This window comes from Hyla sarda, unplaced genomic scaffold (assembly GCF_029499605.1).
Source record: "Hyla sarda isolate aHylSar1 unplaced genomic scaffold, aHylSar1.hap1 scaffold_1680, whole genome shotgun sequence".
NCBI lineage: Eukaryota > Metazoa > Chordata > Amphibia > Anura > Hylidae > Hyla > Hyla sarda.
The window spans coordinates 13745-34411 of record NW_026608320.1 but is presented as its reverse complement, the minus strand read 5'-3'; the positions used below and the strand labels follow the sequence as shown (position 1 = coordinate 34411).

General features: G+C 49.1%; 7 non-coding genes across 7 annotated transcripts; all 7 read left to right on the top strand.

Annotated features, from left to right (window-relative positions):
• The first annotated feature begins 2016 nt into the window (after positions 1-2016).
• LOC130311857 (U2 spliceosomal RNA) lies at positions 2017-2206 on the top strand. The gene has a single exon (XR_008860133.1). It is a non-coding gene; the product is annotated as a U2 spliceosomal RNA (small nuclear RNA).
• Positions 2207-7931: 5725 nt separating this feature from the next.
• On the top strand, positions 7932-8114 carry LOC130311855 (U2 spliceosomal RNA). The gene has a single exon (XR_008860131.1). It is a non-coding gene; the product is annotated as a U2 spliceosomal RNA (small nuclear RNA).
• Positions 8115-10203: 2089 nt separating this feature from the next.
• LOC130311838 (U2 spliceosomal RNA) lies at positions 10204-10394 on the top strand. The gene has a single exon (XR_008860116.1). It is a non-coding gene; the product is annotated as a U2 spliceosomal RNA (small nuclear RNA).
• A 2086-nt stretch (positions 10395-12480) lies between these two features.
• Positions 12481-12671, top strand: LOC130311851 (U2 spliceosomal RNA). Its single transcript, XR_008860129.1, has one exon. It is a non-coding gene; the product is annotated as a U2 spliceosomal RNA (small nuclear RNA).
• A 2070-nt stretch (positions 12672-14741) lies between these two features.
• On the top strand, positions 14742-14932 carry LOC130311836 (U2 spliceosomal RNA). The gene has a single exon (XR_008860115.1). It is a non-coding gene; the product is annotated as a U2 spliceosomal RNA (small nuclear RNA).
• Positions 14933-17018: 2086 nt separating this feature from the next.
• Positions 17019-17209, top strand: LOC130311830 (U2 spliceosomal RNA). The gene has a single exon (XR_008860109.1). It is a non-coding gene; the product is annotated as a U2 spliceosomal RNA (small nuclear RNA).
• A 2081-nt stretch (positions 17210-19290) lies between these two features.
• LOC130311835 (U2 spliceosomal RNA) lies at positions 19291-19481 on the top strand. The gene has a single exon (XR_008860114.1). It is a non-coding gene; the product is annotated as a U2 spliceosomal RNA (small nuclear RNA).
• Positions 19482-20667: the final 1186 nt, after the last annotated feature.

Sequence of the window (20667 nt, the reverse complement as noted above, 5' to 3'; positions counted from 1 at the left end):
TAGCCAGCCCTGTGGGCCTTGCTGCTGCTGCAGCCAAAAAACAAAAGGTGGTGCTGCTGCTGCTTCTGCTGCTTCTGCTTCTGCTTGTGTCTGGCCGCTGTTGGAGCGTCCAGGCACAGGACTTCTGCTGCTGCTGACTAAATGGCCTCCTTAATTGGATCATTTGAGTAGCCAGCACACCTGTGCAGGTAGGGCATGACATGATAGGCAGCTGCCTTGATAGCGGGTGGGTGCTGAATGTTCCTAATTGACAAAATAAGATTAATGCTTATGAAGAAATATAAAATCTCATCCCTTCCCCAATATCGCGCCACACCCCTACCCCTTAATTCCCTGGTTGAACTTGATGGACATATGTCTTTTTTCGACCGTACTAACTATGTAACTATGTAACATAACATGGGGGGGGGGGGGAGGCTCCTGGCTGTTCACACAGGTGTGTCATTGCTGTACATTGACCATGCATTGCTTCTGTGGTATTGCAAAGGCAAAGACAAATGCTTCCAGCCATCCATTGCACTAATGGATTGGTCATCAGCTGGCTGTCTATGTCCCGCATCAATATAGACCAAAGTACAGAGGGTTAGGCTATGCTATTGTGCACCTACCTGATGCATCAGAAGGTGCGAGACCCTTGCTAAATTCTGTGCACAGACTTTGAGATCTATACTTTAGACTGTATCTAAACCTGCTCCAACATGGACTGACATTCTGGCCTACTTTCAGCCGATGCGACTTGTCTGTCGCTGAACAGTCGCTTTTTATGTATTCAGCACCTATGTATAATGTTGTAAAAATGCTCTAGAAGCTAAAGTCGCAGAAATGTCACACATATTTGGCCTGCAACTTTCTGTGCGACAAATTCAGACAGGAAAAATCAGTATAAATCCTTAGAAAATTATCCCCCAGTGTCTCCATCTGCTGGCGGTATTGAATAAGCATTGCTGCACTGATGGGGTATGCATTAGACGAAAAAAAAGAAGAAAAAGAAGAATAATACGCCCAGAAAAGAGGCGAAAAGGAGAAAAACGTAAAAAAACGTGAAAAAAAAGTAAGAGGAAGAGAAGGGAAAAAAAGGTGGAAATGGGTTTAAAAGTGATTTCGGCGGAGAAATATATATATATATATATATATATATATACACGCGCACACACACACATATATATAAACGTATTCTCCGTTGAGATATTGCAGCCGCTGCTGTGTCCAGGCCCAGGAGCCTTAGCACTGTGCTGTGATGTCACTCAATACCACTGACATCACTAGGTGTAAACAACATCTCTCCTTTGCTGTGTATGTGACTATGGAGCTGTTTGGTGATGTCGTCTATTATGGCCTTCATAGAAGCAACAGGAGATTGTTGCATCCATCTAGAACCCTCAGAACTACAGTGCTATGATGTCACTCACTTCCACAGGCCTTGCAGAGTGTAAACAACAACAACCCAGCTTTGTTGTGTATGTAACCATAGGGATTTGTGATGTCACCTAGAACCTTCACAGCAGCGACAGCTTTATGAGGAGCATCAGCACTGCTCTGCCTGAGCAGAACCATCACCGCCATAGGTTGTCAAATAACCCGGGTTTAACCCACACAGGTAAGTCCAATGGGGTGCAGGCATGTCCTCTATGCTTACAGCTTCCCGTGGGTGTTGGTTTGATACCGTTTGGGGACAGCCAAGGAGGCATCTGCAGGCAACAAAGGTAGGTGTGTGCTTGTGTGTGTGTTTCCTATGCAGATCCTAAGCCCAGTGTCACATGCAAGTAGGAGGAGTAAGAAGGGTTCCTGGCAAATCCGGGTTATGGATTGCATTTAAAAAGGCCCCGTGGGAGTGCAATGGGCCCCTGTCTTGCTGCTTAGCAATAATGGTATGGGTTTAGGTTCTGCTGTGTGTACTGGTGGTTGACTGCCCCCCAGCCCAGAGTGTGCATGGAAAATTGTCTGGCAGCCTCCCTGACAGCAAGCAGTGATAGTGCCCATGAAGGGCACCTTGTTGGGCCCGCCCCTTTCACGGTTATCGCTTCTCGGCCTTTTGGCTAAGATCAAGTGTAGTATCTGTTCTTATCAGTATACTTACCTGGCAGGGGAGATACCATGATCGCTACGGTCTGAAGAACTCCAAGCATTGTGGTAGAGATTTTTGCGTAGTACGATTGCAGTACTTTTCGTTCTTATTAGAACCGCATTTCTCTAGAGCATACCACCTGAAGATCGTCTCCTGCCTGCCTCGGAACATCTGAAGAAGGAGAAGATCTTGAAGACTGCAGCTCCGGAAGAAGCCGACGAAGAACCTGGAAGAAGGGAATCGGCGGTGAATTCCGGAACAGCGGCGAAGAGGAAGGCGGCGCAGAATCTTTTCGAAGAAACTCGCTGCCTCTGGAGAAGGATTTGCATAGCTCCTCCCACCGGGACCGGATCTGCATAGCTCCTCCCACCCGGGAAAGAAGACTTTGCGAAGCCTCTCTCCACAAGCAAGCAAGGAAGCGGAAAAGAGCCTGCTGGAAGAAGCCATGGCCTCAACCAGCAAGTCCACCCAGGAGGCTGCAGGGCAAGGCCTGGAGGTCCAGCCCCAACCACAGCAAGCTTCAACCTCCACCACGGCAAGGCAGAAGGGCGGCAGAATTCCTAACCTGGAAGCTCCAACCCTGGAGCCCTGGATGAGGCAGACTGTTGCCTTGAAGCTCAAGCCCGTGGACGGAAGGGTGCCGGACATGTCCCACGACGTGTTCTGCAAGAAGATGCTGGCGGATCAAGGCTTCCCCACGGCTGACACCCTGGGAATAGCAACCTTCTTTTCGGGAATCTTCTACATCACCTTTGCCACCATTGGGACCTGTAGAAGATACTGGGAGGTGGTGAAAGCGGCGAGTCCCGAATCCCCTTTCTCTCGCTTTGTGGGCAACTGCCTTATTCAAAGAGAGGAGAGGCGGGTGACGGTCTCAATGCGGAACCCACACACCCCAGGCACGGACATCTCGACCTTCCTGAAGCGCTTCTGCACCGTGGTGAGGGAGCCCACCCGCATCCTGAACTCACTCGGATACTGGACCTGCAAGTGGTCTGTGGTCGTCAGACTCAACAAGAACCCTGCTTCTCCAGACGGACTACAGCACCTGCCAACGACATTTTCCTTGGGCAACTCCACAGGACTTATCTTCTACCCGGACATGCCGCAGACCTGCAGGAGATGTGGCAAGATGGGCCACGAGGGCAAGGACTGTACGGAGGATGCCTGCAGGTATTGCCGTGTGACAGGTCACACGACCAAGGACTGCCCCAAGAGCAAGACCTGCAACCTCTGCGGACTGGCAGCCCACAGCTACAAGGACTGCCCCCAGAGGGAGAGAACATGGGCATCTGTGGCAGCGAGAGCACCGAAGCCAGCCCCAGCTCCGGAGCCAACACCACGGATGGCCAAGCCGACCAAGGAGGGTAAGAAGGCGAAAGCCACCACCCCTGCCCCGTCCCGCCCCTCCCCTGCCCCTCCCGCCCCATCCCCTGCCCCTCCCGCCCCATCTCCTGCCCCATCCCGCCCCACCCCTGCCCCATCCCGTCCCACCCCTGCCCCTCCTGCCCCATCCCGTCCCACCCCTGCCCCTCCTGCCCCATCCCGCCCCACCCCTGCCCCCCGTACCCCACCCCGGCCCACCCCTGCCCCCCGTACCCCACCCCGGCCCACCCCTGCCCCGTCCTCCCCTGCCCGGCCCACCCCTGCCCCGTCCTCCCCTGCCCGGCCCACCCCTGCCCCGTCCTCCCCTGCCCGGGCACTCTCTCCTGCCCCCCGCCCCACCCAGCCTCCTTTCTCTCCTGGCCCAGCAGCACCTAACCCCCCTCCAGCTGCTGGTGCCCGCCCTTCGGAGGACTTTCCTGTGCTTCCTCCCCCAGGTACCATACAGAGGAAGAGGAAAGGAAGGGACAACGTATCAGAAGAGTCCCACAAAAGAAAGATAATCGAGACCTGCGAGACCCCTCAAGCTTCAGATGAGGAGGAGGAGATGGAGCAGGTCTGCGAGAGCCTTGAGGCTTCAGAAGGAGAGGAGGTGATGGAGCAGGCCCAAGTGGAGCAGGTCCAAGCAGAGCCAGTCCAAGCTCAATCTATGGAGGAGCTGCTGCAGGACCCAGAGGTTAAGAAAATCCTGGACACTCCGTCCAACACGGTCTACGACGAGTTCTTGGAAGGGCGCTACGAGAAGCCACAGGAGCCGACAGGCGCCAGAGAAGAGGACCCGTCCGACCAGACTGGTAACTAGTATCAGAACTAACCTCTCTTTTTATTCCCATGGCTGATCTCAACATCTTCTGCATTAATGTGAGGAGTATTAGAGCTTGGTTTAGATTTCAGACTGTTCTTACGTTCTTAGATTCCCAGAGGTGTGATGTTTACATGTTGCAGGAATGTGCTTTGTCTGCTTCTAGGTCTTACAACCATCTGGCCAGGCAGTGGCCTCACGGCCCTTCCTACTGGTCTGGTGGGGGCGACAATAGGTCTGCGGGGGTGGCCATCCTGATCAGGGGAGGTAACTTTGCACTTGATTCCGTCCGGGAGCTCGTCTGTGGCAGACTTCTTGTCGCAGACGGTTCCTGGGCGGGTGAGCCCGTGCGGCTCATCAACGTGTATGCCTCCCCTGAGAGGGATGTCCGACTGGAGGTTCTCCAGGCCCTGCGGGCTGAACTCGCCACCACTAGAGCAGTAGTGTTGGGTGGTGACTTCAACTGCCCCATTGAGGTGGACGGGCGCAGTTCTGGCACATCCGCCAACCTGGACGTGACGTCTAAACTGCTGATTGAGATGGTGACGGAGGCATCCTTGCAGGACGTTGTCGGGTCCATCGGGAACGGCTCCGTAAACTATACGTGGAGCCGCCCCGATGGCTCGCTCCGTTCTCGGATAGACTTCATCTTCACTTCGAGAGCAGTCAGAAAGGTGTCGTACTCTATGGTCCCCTGCTTCTTCTCTGACCACAGGGCCATTCGATTCCGGGGGACTCTGGGCCATGGATTCCCACCTGGCCCGGGCTCCTGGAAGTTGAATTGTGCCCTGTTGGAGCAGAGGGAGGTCATGGAGGAACTTAGGGATGCTTACCTTGTATGGCGAAATGACAAATGTCTGTTCAAGTGCATCAGCGATTGGTGGGAATATGTTAAAGTCGAATTCCGTTGTTTCTTTCAGGCAAAAGGCAGACAACAGGCGTGTGCGAAGAAGTGGGACTTGAGGAAACTGCAGGACCTGCTCCAGTGTGGCTGGGACGTCAGGGAGGAGCTGGAGGAGACCAAAAAGAGCTTGAAAAGGCACTTTGAGGAGGAATCCAAGCGAATCGTCTTTCGTTCCAAGGTGGAGAACCTGGAGAAGGGTGAGAAATGTAACTCTTTCTTTTTCAGGAAGCTCCATGCCGGCCACACGCCCCTGACTGAGCTACGAGATGAGACCGGACACATGAGGAGCGGCAAGGAGGAAGTGATGGGGGTCGTCCACGACTTCTACAGCAACCTCTACGCCCCCAAGTCATCCGACCCCGAAGCCGCCGAGAGGTTCCTGTCAGGTGTCACTAACGTTGTTGATCCCGCAGGTACGGCGGCTATGGACGATCCCTTGACGGTGGGGGAGCTGCTCTCTGCCGCTAAATCCTTTAAGCCCGGCAGGACCCCGGGCAGTGACGGTCTCCCGGCCGAGCTCTACGTAGCGCTGGGTGACCTGATCTGTCCGGACCTGTTGGAGGTGTACGAGGAGATGGTGGTGGGGGGCAGAATGCCTCCGTCGTTGAGGGAAGGGATGATCACGATCTTGTATAAGCGGAAGGGGGAGAGATGTGACCTGAAAAACTGGCGTCCCATCTCTCTCCTGAACGTGGACTACAAGATCCTCGCCAAGGTGCTGGCCAACAGGCTGAAACCTGTCATGGGGCAGATCGTCCATCCGGACCAGACCTGCAGCATTCCTGGCCGCAGGATTGCCGACAGCCTTGCCCTTGTGAGAGACACGGTCCATTACATCCAGGACCGCGGGGGCCGCGCCGCCCTGGTCAGCTTAGATCAGGAGAAGGCGTTCGACCGTGTCTCCCACGCATTCATGGACAGGGTTTTGCGCAGGCTGGGTCTGGGGAAGATGTTTTGCTCTTTTGTTAACGTTATGTATTTTGACATTTACAGCACGGTGTTGGTGAACGGCTGGAAGACTGACCCCTTTTCCATTCTTTCAGGGGTTAGACAAGGCTGCCCTCTTTCACCTCTCCTTTTTGTTTGTGTTATAGAGCTCTTCGCTGAGACTATCCGGCAGAATGGAGAGATCAGAGGGATCACCGCACCAGGACCAGATCGCCACGAGGTCAAGTGCTCGCTCTACATGGACGACGTGACCGTCTTCTGCGCTGACCAGCGTTCGGTGACTGCACTCGTCCAGACCTGCGAGGACTTCGGCAGAGCTTCGGGGGCAAAAGTCAACTGCGGGAAGTCGGAGGCCATGCTCTTCGGGGAATGGCTCCTGGCTTCTTCCGCCCCCTTCCCCTTTACTATTAAGCCGGACTTCATTCAAATTCTTGGAGTCTGGTTCGGGAAGGAAGGAGCGGCCCTTAAGTCTTGGCAAGACCGACTAGGAAGGATAAACTCGAAGATCGGACTGTGGAGCTCCAGAAAGCTCACGATGGAAGGCAAGGCACTTGTCCTGCGGAGTGAAGTTTTGCCTGTGCTCCAATATACCGCACAAGCCTGGCCTCCCCATACCACCGTTTGCAAGGCCATCACCCGGACAGTGTTTGGCTTCGTCTGGGGCAAAATGGACAGAGTCAAGAGGACCGTGATGTACAAGGAACCCCGCAAGGGTGGGAAGGGAATACCCGACATCCCCGCTCTGCTGAGGGCCTCCTTTGCATGTGTCACGGTGCAGCGGACTCTTGTAGAAAAGACTGGCTCAGCGGGCAGGTCCATGTCTCGCTTGCTTCTCATGCCCCTCTGGAGACAGCTGGGCTGGGACAAGTGGGACAGCTCCATCCCTTACAACTGGAACACTCCCTGGTTCTATGGGGATGTTGTCCGGTTTGTGAGGGAGCACCAGCTGGAAGGACTGAAACCAGACCTATGGAAGCCAAAGACAATCCACAAGCTCATCCGAGCTAAGGACTCGACCGAGCTGGTTCCGGGACTCCCCGCAGCCACTGCAGAGACAGTTTGGAACAATGTGGCCTCAAAGCGGCTTACCAATGGACACAAGGACTTGTCGTGGATGGCCGTCATGGGAGGTCTCTCTCTCAGGTCATTCATGCATGCCCGCAACCTGTGCAAGACCCGGTACTGCCCCCGTTGCCCCTACGTGGAGGAAACATCTTTCCACGTGTTTTGGCAGTGCCCCTTTGCACAGGGTCTGTTGGACGCCCTAGAACACGAACTCAGAGACTCAGTGCCCAGGAGCTGCCTATCGTACCATTCGGTGCTTTACGGCCTGTTCCCTGGGACCCACGACGTGGAGGCCATCCAGGAGGCCTGGCGCCTTATGAACTGTTTTAAGGACGCAGTGTGGCTTGCCAGGAACCGCCTCGTGATCAACAGGGAAAACATGTCCGTCCGGGACTGCCGCAGGTTCATCAAGAACCTGCTTAGAGACTATTCCATCTTGGACAGCTCGGCCGTTGATGAGGAAGAAGAGGAGTGAAGACCCCTCTCCTTCTCCCATGTCTCCCTGAAGATACAGCCCAACAGTTTGGCCCTGTGATCCGCCCCCTCCCTACCCCCACATAGTCGCCCACACCCCTACCCCGATCACAGATTGTATTATTCGGTTTTTGTTTGATCTCTTGTGCCTTTATATTGCAGGATTGAGCTGAATGTTAGAGTAGCATGGTGTGCGATGTATAGCTTAGGGAACCTTTGCTGTGTATTGTACTATCATGCTTTGTGTGACTGTAATTTATTGTACGACTTGTAATGACTGAACGGAAAATAAAGCTCTTTCAATCAAAAAAAAAAAAAAATCTGTTCTTATCAGTTTAATATCTGATACGTCCCCTATCTGGGGACCATATATTAAATGGATTTTTGAGAACGGGGGCCGATTTCGAAGCTTGCTTCCGTCGCCCTATGCATTGACCCGATATAGCAGTATCTTCGGGTACAGTGCACCACCCCCTTACAGGGTTAAAAAGAAAGATTCCTACTTTCATTGCTACCTGCTTGCTGGCTAGCCAGCTAGCCAGCCCTGTGGGCCTTGCTGCTGCTGCAGCCAAAAAACAAAAGGTGGTGCTGCTGCTGCTTCTGCTGCTTCTGCTTCTGCTTGTGTCTGGCCGCTGTTGGAGCGTCCAGGCACAGGACTTCTGCTGCTGCTGACTAAATGGCCTCCTTAATTGGATCATTTGAGTAGCCAGCACACCTGTGCAGGTAGGGCATGACATGATAGGCAGCTGCCTTGATAGCGGGTGGGTGCTGAATGTTCCTAATTGACAAAATAAGATTAATGCTTATGAAGAAATATAAAATCTCATCCCTTCCCCAATATCGCGCCACACCCCTACCCCTTAATTCCCTGGTTGAACTTGATGGACATATGTCTTTTTTCGACCGTACTAACTATGTAACTATGTAACATAACATGGGGGGGGGGGGTCTCCTGGCTGTTCACACAGGTGTGTCATTGCTGTACATTGACCATGCATTGCTTCTGTGGTATTGCAAAGGCAAAGACAAATGCTTCCAGCCATCCATTGCACTAATGGATTGGTCATCAGCTGGCTGTCTATGTCCCGCATCAATATAGACCAAAGTACAGAGGGTTAGGCTATGCTATTGTGCACCTACCTGATGCATCAGAAGGTGCGAGGCCCTTGCTAAATTCTGTGCACAGACTTTGAGATCTATACTTTAGACTGTATCTAAACCTGCTCCAACATGGACTGACATTCTGGCCTACTTTCAGCCGATGCGACTTGTCTGTCGCTGAACAGTCGCTTTTTATGTATTCAGCACCTATGTATAATGTTGTAAAAATGCTCTAGAAGCTAAAGTCGCAGAAATGTCACACATATTTGGCCTGCAACTTTCTGTGCGACAAATTCAGACAGGAAAAATCAGTATAAATCCTTAGAAAATTATCCCCCAGTGTCTCCATCTGCTGGCGGTATTGAATAAGCATTGCTGCACTGATGGGGTATGCATTAGACGAAAAAAAAGAAGAAAAAGAAGAATAATACGCCCAGAAAAGAGGCGAAAAGGAGAAAAACGTAAAAAAACGTGAAAAAAAAGTAAGAGGAAGAGAAGGGAAAAAAAGGTGGAAATGGGTTTAAAAGTGATTTCGGCGGAGAAATATATATATATATATATATATATATATATATATATATATATATACGCGCACACACACACATATATATAAACGTATTCTCCGTTGAGATATTGCAGCCGCTGCTGTGTCCAGGCCCAGGAGCCTTAGCACTGTGCTGTGATGTCACTCAATACCACTGACATCACTAGGTGTAAACAACATCTCTCCTTTGCTGTGTATGTGACTATGGAGCTGTTTGGTGATGTCGTCTATTATGGCCTTCATAGAAGCAACAGGAGATTGTTGCATCCATCTAGAACCCTCAGAACTACAGTGCTATGATGTCACTCACTTCCACAGGCCTTGCAGAGTGTAAACAACAACAACCCAGCTTTGTTGTGTATGTAACCATAGGGATTTGTGATGTCACCTAGAACCTTCACAGCAGCGACAGCTTTATGAGGAGCATCAGCACTGCTCTGCCTGAGCAGAACCATCACCGCCATAGGTTGTCAAATAACCCGGGTTTAACCCACACAGGTAAGTCCAATGGGGTGCAGGCATGTCCTCTATGCTTACAGCTTCCCGTGGGTGTTGGTTTGATACCGTTTGGGGACAGCCAAGGAGGCATCTGCAGGCAACAAAGGTAGGTGTGTGCTTGTGTGTGTGTTTCCTATGCAGATCCTAAGCCCAGTGTCACATGCAAGTAGGAGGAGTAAGAAGGGTTCCTGGCAAATCCGGGTTATGGATTGCATTTAAAAAGGCCCCGTGGGAGTGCAATGGGCCCCTGTCTTGCTGCTTAGCAATAATGGTATGGGTTTAGGTTCTGCTGTGTGTACTGGTGGTTGACTGCCCCCCAGCCCAGAGTGTGCATGGAAAATTGTCTGGCAGCCTCCCTGACAGCAAGCAGTGATAGTGCCCATGAAGGGCACCTTGTTGGGCCCGCCCCTTTCACGGTTATCGCTTCTCGGCCTTTTGGCTAAGATCAAGTGTAGTATCTGTTCTTATCAGTTTAATATCTGATACGTCCCCTATCTGGGGACCATATATTAAATGGATTTTTGAGAACGGGGGCCGATTTCGAAGCTTGCTTCCGTCGCCCTATGCATTGACCCGATATGGCAGTATCTTCGGGTACAGTGCACCACCCCCTTACAGGGTTAAAAAGAAAGATTCCTACTTTCATTGCTACCTGCTTGCTGGCTAGCCAGCTAGCCAGCCCTGTGGGCCTTGCTGCTGCTGCAGCCAAAAAACAAAAGGTGGTGCTGCTGCTGCTTCTGCTGCTTCTGCTTCTGCTTGTGTCTGGCCGCTGTTGGAGCGTCCAGGCACAGGACTTCTGCTGCTGCTGACTAAATGGCCTCCTTAATTGGATCATTTGAGTAGCCAGCACACCTGTGCAGGTAGGGCATGACATGATAGGCAGCTGCCTTGATAGCGGGTGGGTGCTGAATGTTCCTAATTGACAAAATAAGATTAATGCTTATGAAGAAATATAAAATCTCATCCCTTCCCCAATATCGCGCCACACCCCTACCCCTTAATTCCCTGGTTGAACTTGATGGACATATGTCTTTTTTCGACCGTACTAACTATGTAACTATGTAACATAACATGGGGGGGGGGGGGGTCTCCTGGCTGTTCACACAGGTGTGTCATTGCTGTACATTGACCATGCATTGCTTCTGTGGTATTGCAAAGGCAAAGACAAATGCTTCCAGCCATCCATTGCACTAATGGATTGGTCATCAGCTGGCTGTCTATGTCCCGCATCAATATAGACCAAAGTACAGAGGGTTAGGCTATGCTATTGTGCACCTACCTGATGCATCAGAAGGTGCGAGGCCCTTGCTAAATTCTGTGCACAGACTTTGAGATCTATACTTTAGACTGTATCTAAACCTGCTCCAACATGGACTGACATTCTGGCCTACTTTCAGCCGATGCGACTTGTCTGTCGCTGAACAGTCGCTTTTTATGTATTCAGCACCTATGTATAATGTTGTAAAAATGCTCTAGAAGCTAAAGTCGCAGAAATGTCACACATATTTGGCCTGCAACTTTCTGTGCGACAAATTCAGACAGGAAAAATCAGTATAAATCCTTAGAAAATTATCCCCCAGTGTCTCCATCTGCTGGCGGTATTGAATAAGCATTGCTGCACTGATGGGGTATGCATTAGACGAAAAAAAAGAAGAAAAAGAAGAATAATACGCCCAGAAAAGAGGCGAAAAGGAGAAAAACGTAAAAAAACGTGAAAAAAAAGTAAGAGGAAGAGAAGGGAAAAAAAGGTGGAAATGGGTTTAAAAGTGATTTCGGCGGAGAAATATATATATATATATATATATATATATATATATATATATACGCGCACACACACACATATATATAAACGTATTCTCCGTTGAGATATTGCAGCCGCTGCTGTGTCCAGGCCCAGGAGCCTTAGCACTGTGCTGTGATGTCACTCAATACCACTGACATCACTAGGTGTAAACAACATCTCTCCTTGCTGTGTATGTGACTATGGAGCTGTTTGGTGATGTCGTCTATTATGGCCTTCATAGAAGCAACAGGAGATTGTTGCATCCATCTAGAACCCTCAGAACTACAGTGCTATGATGTCACTCACTTCCACAGGCCTTGCAGAGTGTAAACAACAACAACCCAGCTTTGTTGTGTATGTAACCATAGGGATTTGTGATGTCACCTAGAACCTTCACAGCAGCGACAGCTTTATGAGGAGCATCAGCACTGCTCTGCCTGAGCAGAACCATCACCGCCATAGGTTGTCAAATAACCCGGGTTTAACCCACACAGGTAAGTCCAATGGGGTGCAGGCATGTCCTCTATGCTTACAGCTTCCCGTGGGTGTTGGTTTGATACCGTTTGGGGACAGCCAAGGAGGCATCTGCAGGCAACAAAGGTAGGTGTGTGCTTGTGTGTGTGTTTCCTATGCAGATCCTAAGCCCAGTGTCACATGCAAGTAGGAGGAGTAAGAAGGGTTCCTGGCAAATCCGGGTTATGGATTGCATTTAAAAAGGCCCCGTGGGAGTGCAATGGGCCCCTGTCTTGCTGCTTAGCAATAATGGTATGGGTTTAGGTTCTGCTGTGTGTACTGGTGGTTGACTGCCCCCCAGCCCAGAGTGTGCATGGAAAATTGTCTGGCAGCCTCCCTGACAGCAGGCAGTGATAGTGCCCATGAAGGGCACCTTGTTGGGCCCGCCCCTTTCACGGTTATTGCTTCTCGGCCTTTTGGCTAAGATCAAGTGTAGTATCTGTTCTTATCAGTTTAATATCTGATACGTCCCCTATCTGGGGACCATATATTAAATGGATTTTTGAGAACGGGGGCCGATTTCGAAGCTTGCTTCCATCGCCCTATGCATTGACCCGATATGGCAGTATCTTCGGGTACAGTGCACCACCCCCTTACAGGGTTAAAAAGAAAGATTCCTACTTTCATTGCTACCTGCTTGCTGGCTAGCCAGCCCTGTGGGCCTTGCTGCTGCTGCAGCCAAAAAACAAAAGGTGGTGCTGCTGCTGCTTCTGCTGCTTCTGCTTCTGCTTGTGTCTGGCCGCTGTTGGAGCATCCAGGCACAGGACTTCTGCTGCTGCTGACTAAATGGCCTCCTTAATTGGATCATTTGAGTAGCCAGCACACCTGTGCAGGTAGGGCATGACATGATAGGCAGCTGCCTTGATAGCGGGTGGGTGCTGAATGTTCCTAATTGACAAAATAAGATTAATGCTTATGAAGAAATATAAAATCTCATCCCTTCCCCAATATCGCGCCACACCCCTACCCCTTAATTCCCTGGTTGAACTTGATGGACATATGTCTTTTTTCGACCGTACTAACTATGTAACTATGTAACATAACATGGGGGGGGGTCTCCTGGCTGTTCACACAGGTGTGTCATTGCTGTACATTGACCATGCATTGCTTCTGTGGTATTGCAAAGGCAAAGACAAATGCTTCCAGCCATCCATTGCACTAATGGATTGGTCATCAGCTGGCTGTCTATGTCCCGCATCAATATAGACCAAAGTACAGAGGGTTAGGCTATGCTATTGTGCACCTACCTGATGCATCAGAAGGTGCGAGGCCCTTGCTAAATTCTGTGCACAGACTTTGAGATCTATACTTTAGACTGTATCTAAACCTGCTCCAACATGGACTGACATTCTGGCCTACTTTCAGCCGATGCGACTTGTCTGTCGCTGAACAGTCGCTTTTTATGTATTCAGCACCTATGTATAATGTTGTAAAAATGCTCTAGAAGCTAAAGTCGCAGAAATGTCACACATATTTGGCCTGCAACTTTCTGTGCGACAAATTCAGACAGGAAAAATCAGTATAAATCCTTAGAAAATTATCCCCCAGTGTCTCCATCTGCTGGCGGTATTGAATAAGCATTGCTGAACTGATGGGGTATGCATTAGACGAAAAAAAAGAAGAAAAAGAAGAATAATACGCCCAGAAAAGAGGCGAAAAGGAGAAAAACGTAAAAAAACGTGAAAAAAAAGTAAGAGGAAGAGAAGGGAAAAAAAGGTGGAAATGGGTTTAAAAGTGATTTCGGCGGAGAAATATATATATATATATATATATATATATATATATATACGCGCACACACACACATATATATAAACGTATTCTCCGTTGAGATATTGCAGCCGCTGCTGTGTCCAGGCCCAGGAGCCTTAGCACTGTGCTGTGATGTCACTCAATACCACTGACATCACTAGGTGTAAACAACATCTCTCCTTTGCTGTGTATGTGACTATGGAGCTGTTTGGTGATGTCGTCTATTATGGCCTTCATAGAAGCAACAGGAGATTGTTGCATCCATCTAGAACCCTCAGAACTACAGTGCTATGATGTCACTCACTTCCACAGGCCTTGCAGAGTGTAAACAACAACAACCCAGCTTTGTTGTGTATGTAACCATAGGGATTTGTGATGTCACCTAGAACCTTCACAGCAGCGACAGCTTTATGAGGAGCATCAGCACTGCTCTGCCTGAGCAGAACCATCACCGCCATAGGTTGTCAAATAACCCGGGTTTAACCCACACAGGTAAGTCCAATGGGGTGCAGTCATGTCCTCTATGCTTACAGCTTCCCGTGGGTGTTGGTTTGATACCGTTTGGGGACAGCCAAGGAGGCATCTGCAGGCAACAAAGGTAGGTGTGTGCTTGTGTGTGTGTTTCCTATCCAGATCCTAAGCCCAGTGTCACATGCAAGTAGGAGGAGTAAGAAGGGTTCCTGGCAAATCCGGGTTATGGATTGCATTTAAAAAGGCCCCGTGGGAGTGCAATGGGCCCCTGTCTTGCTGCTTAGCAATAATGGTATGGGTTTAGGTTCTGCTGTGTGTACTGGTGGTTGACTGCCCCCCAGCCCAGAGTGTGCATGGAAAATTGTCTGGCAGCCTCCCTGACAGCAAGCAGTGATAGTGCCCATGAAGGGCACCTTGTTGGGCCCGCCCCTTTCACGGTTATCGCTTCTCGGCCTTTTGGCTAAGATCAAGTGTAGTATCTGTTCTTATCAGTTTAATATCTGATACGTCCCCTATCTGGGGACCATATATTAAATGGATTTTTGAGAACGGGGGCCGATTTCGAAGCTTGCTTCCGTCGCCCTATGCATTGACCCGATATGGCAGTATCTTCGGGTACAGTGCACCACCCCCTTACAGGGTTAAAAAGAAAGATTCCTACTTTCATTGCTACCTGCTTGCTGGCTAGCCAGCTAGCCAGCCCTGTGGGCCTTGCTGCAGCCAAAAAACAAAAGGTGGTGCTGCTGCTGCTTCTGCTGCTTCTGCTTCTGCTTGTGTCTGGCCGCTGTTGGAGCGTCCAGGCACAGGACTTCTGCTGCTGCTGACTAAATGGCCTCCTTAATTGGATCATTTGAGTAGCCAGCACACCTGTGCAGGTAGGGCATGACATGATAGGCAGCTGCCTTGATAGCGGGTGGGTGCTGAATGTTCCTAATTGACAAAATAAGATTAATGCTTATGAAGAAATATAAAATCTCATCCCTTCCCCAATATCGCGCCACACCCCTACCCCTTAATTCCCTGGTTGAACTTGATGGACATATGTCTTTTTTCGACCGTACTAACTATGTAACTATGTAACATAACATGGGGGGGGGAGGGGGGGGGTCTCCTGGCTGTTCACACAGGTGTGTCATTGCTGTACATTGACCATGCATTGCTTCTGTGGTATTGCAAAGGCAAAGACAAATGCTTCCAGCCATCCATTGCACTAATGGATTGGTCATCAGCTGGCTGTCTATGTCCCGCATCAATATAGACCAAAGTACAGAGGGTTAGGCTATGCTATTGTGCACCTACCTGATGCATCAGAAGGTGCGAGGCCCTTGCTAAATTCTGTGCACAGACTTTGAGATCTATACTTTAGACTGTATCTAAACCTGCTCCAACATGGACTGACATTCTGGCCTACTTTCAGCCGATGCGACTTGTCTGTCGCTGAACAGTCGCTTTTTATGTATTCAGCACCTATGTATAATGTTGTAAAAATGCTCTAGAAGCTAAAGTCGCAGAAATGTCACACATATTTGGCCTGCAACTTTCTGTGCGACAAATTCAGACAGGAAAAATCAGTATAAATCCTTAGAAAATTATCCCCCAGTGTCTCCATCTGCTGGCGGTATTGAATAAGCATTGCTGCACTGATGGGGTATGCATTAGACGAAAAAAAAGAAGAAAAAGAAGAATAATACGCCCAGAAAAGAGGCGAAAAGGAGAAAAACGTAAAAAAACGTGAAAAAAAAGTAAGAGGAAGAGAAGGGAAAAAAAGGTGGAAATGGGTTTAAAAGTGATTTCGGCGGAGAAATATATATATATATATATATATATATATATATATATATATACGCGCACACACACACATATATATAAACGTATTCTCCGTTGAGATATTGCAGCCGCTGCTGTGTCCAGGCCCAGGAGCCTTAGCACTGTGCTGTGATGTCACTCAATACCACTGACATCACTAGGTGTAAACAACATCTCTCCTTTGCTGTGTATGTGACTATGGAGCTGTTTGGTGATGTCGTCTATTATGGCCTTCATAGAAGCAACAGGAGATTGTTGCATCCATCTAGAACCCTCAGAACTACAGTGCTATGATGTCACTCACTTCCACAGGCCTTGCAGAGTGTAAACAACAACAACCCAGCTTTGTTGTGTATGTAACCATAGGGATTTGTGATGTCACCTAGAACCTTCACAGCAGCGACAGCTTTATGAGGAGCATCAGCACTGCTCTGCCTGAGCAGAACCATCACCGCCATAGGTTGTCAAATAACCCGGGTTTAACCCACACAGGTAAGTCCAATGGGGCGCAGGCATGTCCTCTATGCTTACAGCTTCCCGTGGGTGTTGGTTTGATACCGTTTGGGGACAGCCAAGGAGGCATCTGCAGGCAACAAAGGTAGGTGTGTGCTTGTGTGTGTGTTTCCTATGCAGATCCTAAGCCCAGTGTCACATGCAAGTAGGAGGAGTAAGAAGGGTTCCTGGCAAATCCGGGTTATGGATTGCATTTAAAAAGGCCCCGTGGGAGTGCAATGGGCCCCTGTCTTGCTGCTTAGCAATAATGGTATGGGTTTAGGTTCTGCTGTGTGTACTGGTGGTTGACTGCCCCCCAGCCCAGAGTGTGCATGGAAAATTGTCTGGCAGCCTCCCTGACAGCAAGCAGTGATAGTGCCCATGAAGGGCACCTTGTTGGGCCCGCCCCTTTCACGGTTATCGCTTCTCGGCCTTTTGGCTAAGATCAAGTGTAGTATCTGTTCTTATCAGTTTAATATCTGATACGTCCCCTATCTGGGGACTATATATTAAATGGATTTTTGAGAACGGGGGCCGATTTCGAAGCTTGCTTCCGTCGCCCTATGCATTGACCCGATATGGCAGTATCTTCGGGTACAGTGCACCACCCCCTTACAGGGTTAAAAAGAAAGATTCCTACTTTCATTGCTACCTGCTTGCTGGCTAGCCAGCTAGCCAGCCCTGTGGGCCTTGCTGCTGCTGCAGCCAAAAAACAAAAGGTGGTGCTGCTGCTGCTTCTGCTGCTTCTGCTTCTGCTTGTGTCTGGCCGCTGTTGGAGCGTCCAGGCACAGGACTTCTGCTGCTGCTGACTAAACGGCCTCCTTAATTGGATCATTTGAGTAGCCAGCACACCTGTGCAGGTAGGGCATGACATGATAGGCAGCTGCCTTGATAGCGGGTGGGTGCTGAATGTTCCTAATTGACAAAATAAGATTAATGCTTATGAAGAAATATAAAATCTCATCCCTTCCCCAATATCGCGCCACACCCCTACCCCTTAATTCCCTGGTTGAACTTGATGGACATATGTCTTTTTTCGACCGTACTAACTATGTAACTATGTAACATAACATGGGGGGGGGAGGGGGGGGGGTCTCCTGGCTGTTCACACAGGTGTGTCATTGCTGTACATTGACCATGCATTGCTTCTGTGGTATTGCAAAGGCAAAGACAAATGCTTCCAGCCATCCATTGCACTAATGGATTGGTCATCAGCTGGCTGTCTATGTCCCGCATCAATATAGACCAAAGTACAGAGGGTTAGGCTATGCTATTGTGCACCTACCTGATGCATCAGAAGGTGCGAGGCCCTTGCTAAATTCTGTGCACAGACTTTGAGATCTATACTTTAGACTGTATCTAAACCTGCTCCAACATGGACTGACATTCTGGCCTACTTTCAGCCGATGCGACTTGTCTGTCGCTGAACAGTCGCTTTTTATGTATTCAGCACCTATGTATAATGTTGTAAAAATGCTCTAGAAGCTAAAGTCGCAGAAATGTCACACATATTTGGCCTGCAACTTTCTGTGCGACAAATTCAGACAGGAAAAATCAGTATAAATCCTTAGAAAATTATCCCCCAGTGTCTCCATCTGCTGGCGGTATTGAATAAGCATTGCTGCACTGATGGGGTATGCATTAGACGAAAAAAAAGAAGAAAAAGAAGAATAATACGCCCAGAAAAGAGGCGAAAAGGAGAAAAACGTAAAAAAACGTGAAAAAAAAGTAAGAGGAAGAGAAGGGAAAAAAAGGTGGAAATGGGTTTAAAAGTGATTTCGGCGGAGAAATATATATATATATATATATATATATATACGCGCACACACACACATATATATAAACGTATTCTCCGTTGAGATATTGCAGCCGCTGCTGTGTCCAGGCCCAGGAGCCTTAGCACTGTGCTGTGATGTCACTCAATACCACTGACATCACTAGGTGTAAACAACATCTCTCCTTTGCTGTGTATGTGACTATGGAGCTGTTTGGTGATGTCGTCTATTATGGCCTTCATAGAAGCAACAGGAGATTGTTGCATCCATCTAGAACCCTCAGAACTACAGTGCTATGATGTCACTCACTTCCACAGGCCTTGCAGAGTGTAAACAACAACAACCCAGCTTTGTTGTGTATGTAACCATAGGGATTTGTGATGTCACCTAGAACCTTCACAGCAGCGACAGCTTTATGAGGAGCATCAGCACTGCTCTGCCTGAGCAGAACCATCACCGCCATAGGTTGTCAAATAACCCGGGTTTAACCCACACAGGTAAGTCCAATGGGGTGCAGGCATGTCCTCTATGCTTACAGCTTCCCGTGGGTGTTGGTTTGATACCGTTTGGGGACAGCCAAGGAGGCATCTGCAGGCAACAAAGGTAGGTGTGTGCTTGTGTGTGTGTTTCCTATGCAGATCCTAAGCCCAGTGTCACATGCAAGTAGGAGGAGTAAGAAGGGTTCCTGGCAAATCCGGGTTATGGATTGCATTTAAAAAGGCCCCGTGGGAGTGCAATGGGCCCCTGTCTTGCTGCTTAGCAATAATGGTATGGGTTTAGGTTCTGCTGTGTGTACTGGTGGTTGACTGCCCCCCAGCCCAGAGTGTGCATGGAAAATTGTCTGGCAGCCTCCCTGACAGCAAGCAGTGATAGTGCCCATGAAGGGCACCTTGTTGGGCCCGCCCCTTTCACGGTTATCGCTTCTCGGCCTTTTGGCTAAGATCAAGTGTAGTATCTGTTCTTATCAGTTTAATATCTGATACGTCCCCTATCTGGGGACCATATATTAAATGGATTTTTGAGAACGGGGGCCGATTTCGAAGCTTGCTTCCGTCGCCCTATGCATTGACCCGATATGGCAGTATCTTCGGGTACAGTGCACCACCCCCTTACAGGGTTAAAAAGAAAGATTCCTACTTTCATTGCTACCTGCTTGCTGGCTAGCCAGCTAGCCAGCCCTGTGGGCCTTGCTGCTGCTGCAGCCAAAAAACAAAAGGTGGTGCTGCTGCTGCTTCTGCTGCTTCTGCTTCTGCTTGTGTCTGGCCGCTGTTGGAGCGTCCAGGCACAGGACTTCTGCTGCTGCTGACTAAACGGCCTCCTTAATTGGATCATTTGAGTAGCCAGCACACCTGTGCAGGTAGGGCATGACATGATAGGCAGCTGCCTTGATAGCGGGTGGGTGCTGAATGTTCCTAATTGACAAAATAAGATTAATGCTTATGAAGAAATATAAAATCTCATCCCTTCCCCAATATCGCGCCACACCCCTACCCCTTAATTCCCTGGTTGAACTTGATGGACATATGTCTTTTTTCGACCGTACTAACTATGTAACTATGTAACATAACATGGGGGGGGGGGGGGGGTCTCCTGGCTGTTCACACAGGTGTGTCATTGCTGTACATTGACCATGCATTGCTTCTGTGGTATTGCAAAGGCAAAGACAAATGCTTCCAGCCATCCATTGCACTAATGGATTGGTCATCAGCTGGCTGTCTATGTCCCGCATCAATATAGACCAAAGTACAGAGGGTTAGGCTATGCTATTGTGCACCTACCTGATGCATCAGAAGGTGCGAGGCCCTTGCTAAATTCTGTGCACAGACTTTGAGATCTATACTTTAGACTGTATCTAAACCTGCTCCAACATGGACTGACATTCTGGCCTACTTTCAGCCGATGCGACTTGTCTGTCGCTGAACAGTCGCTTTTTATGTATTCAGCACCTATGTATAATGTTGTAAAAATGCTCTAGAAGCTAAAGTCGCAGAAATGTCACACATATTTGGCCTGCAACTTTCTGTGCGACAAATTCAGACAGGAAAAATCAGTATAAATCCTTAGAAAATTATCCCCCAGTGTCTCCATCTGCTGGCGGTATTGAATAAGCATTGCTGCACTGATGGGGTATGCATTAGACGAAAAAAAAGAAGAAAAAGAAGAATAATACGCCCAGAAAAGAGGCGAAAAGGAGAAAAACGTAAAAAAACGTGAAAAAAAAGTAAGAGGAAGAGAAGGGAAAAAAAGGTGGAAATGGGTTTAAAAGTGATTTCGGCGGAGAAATATATATATA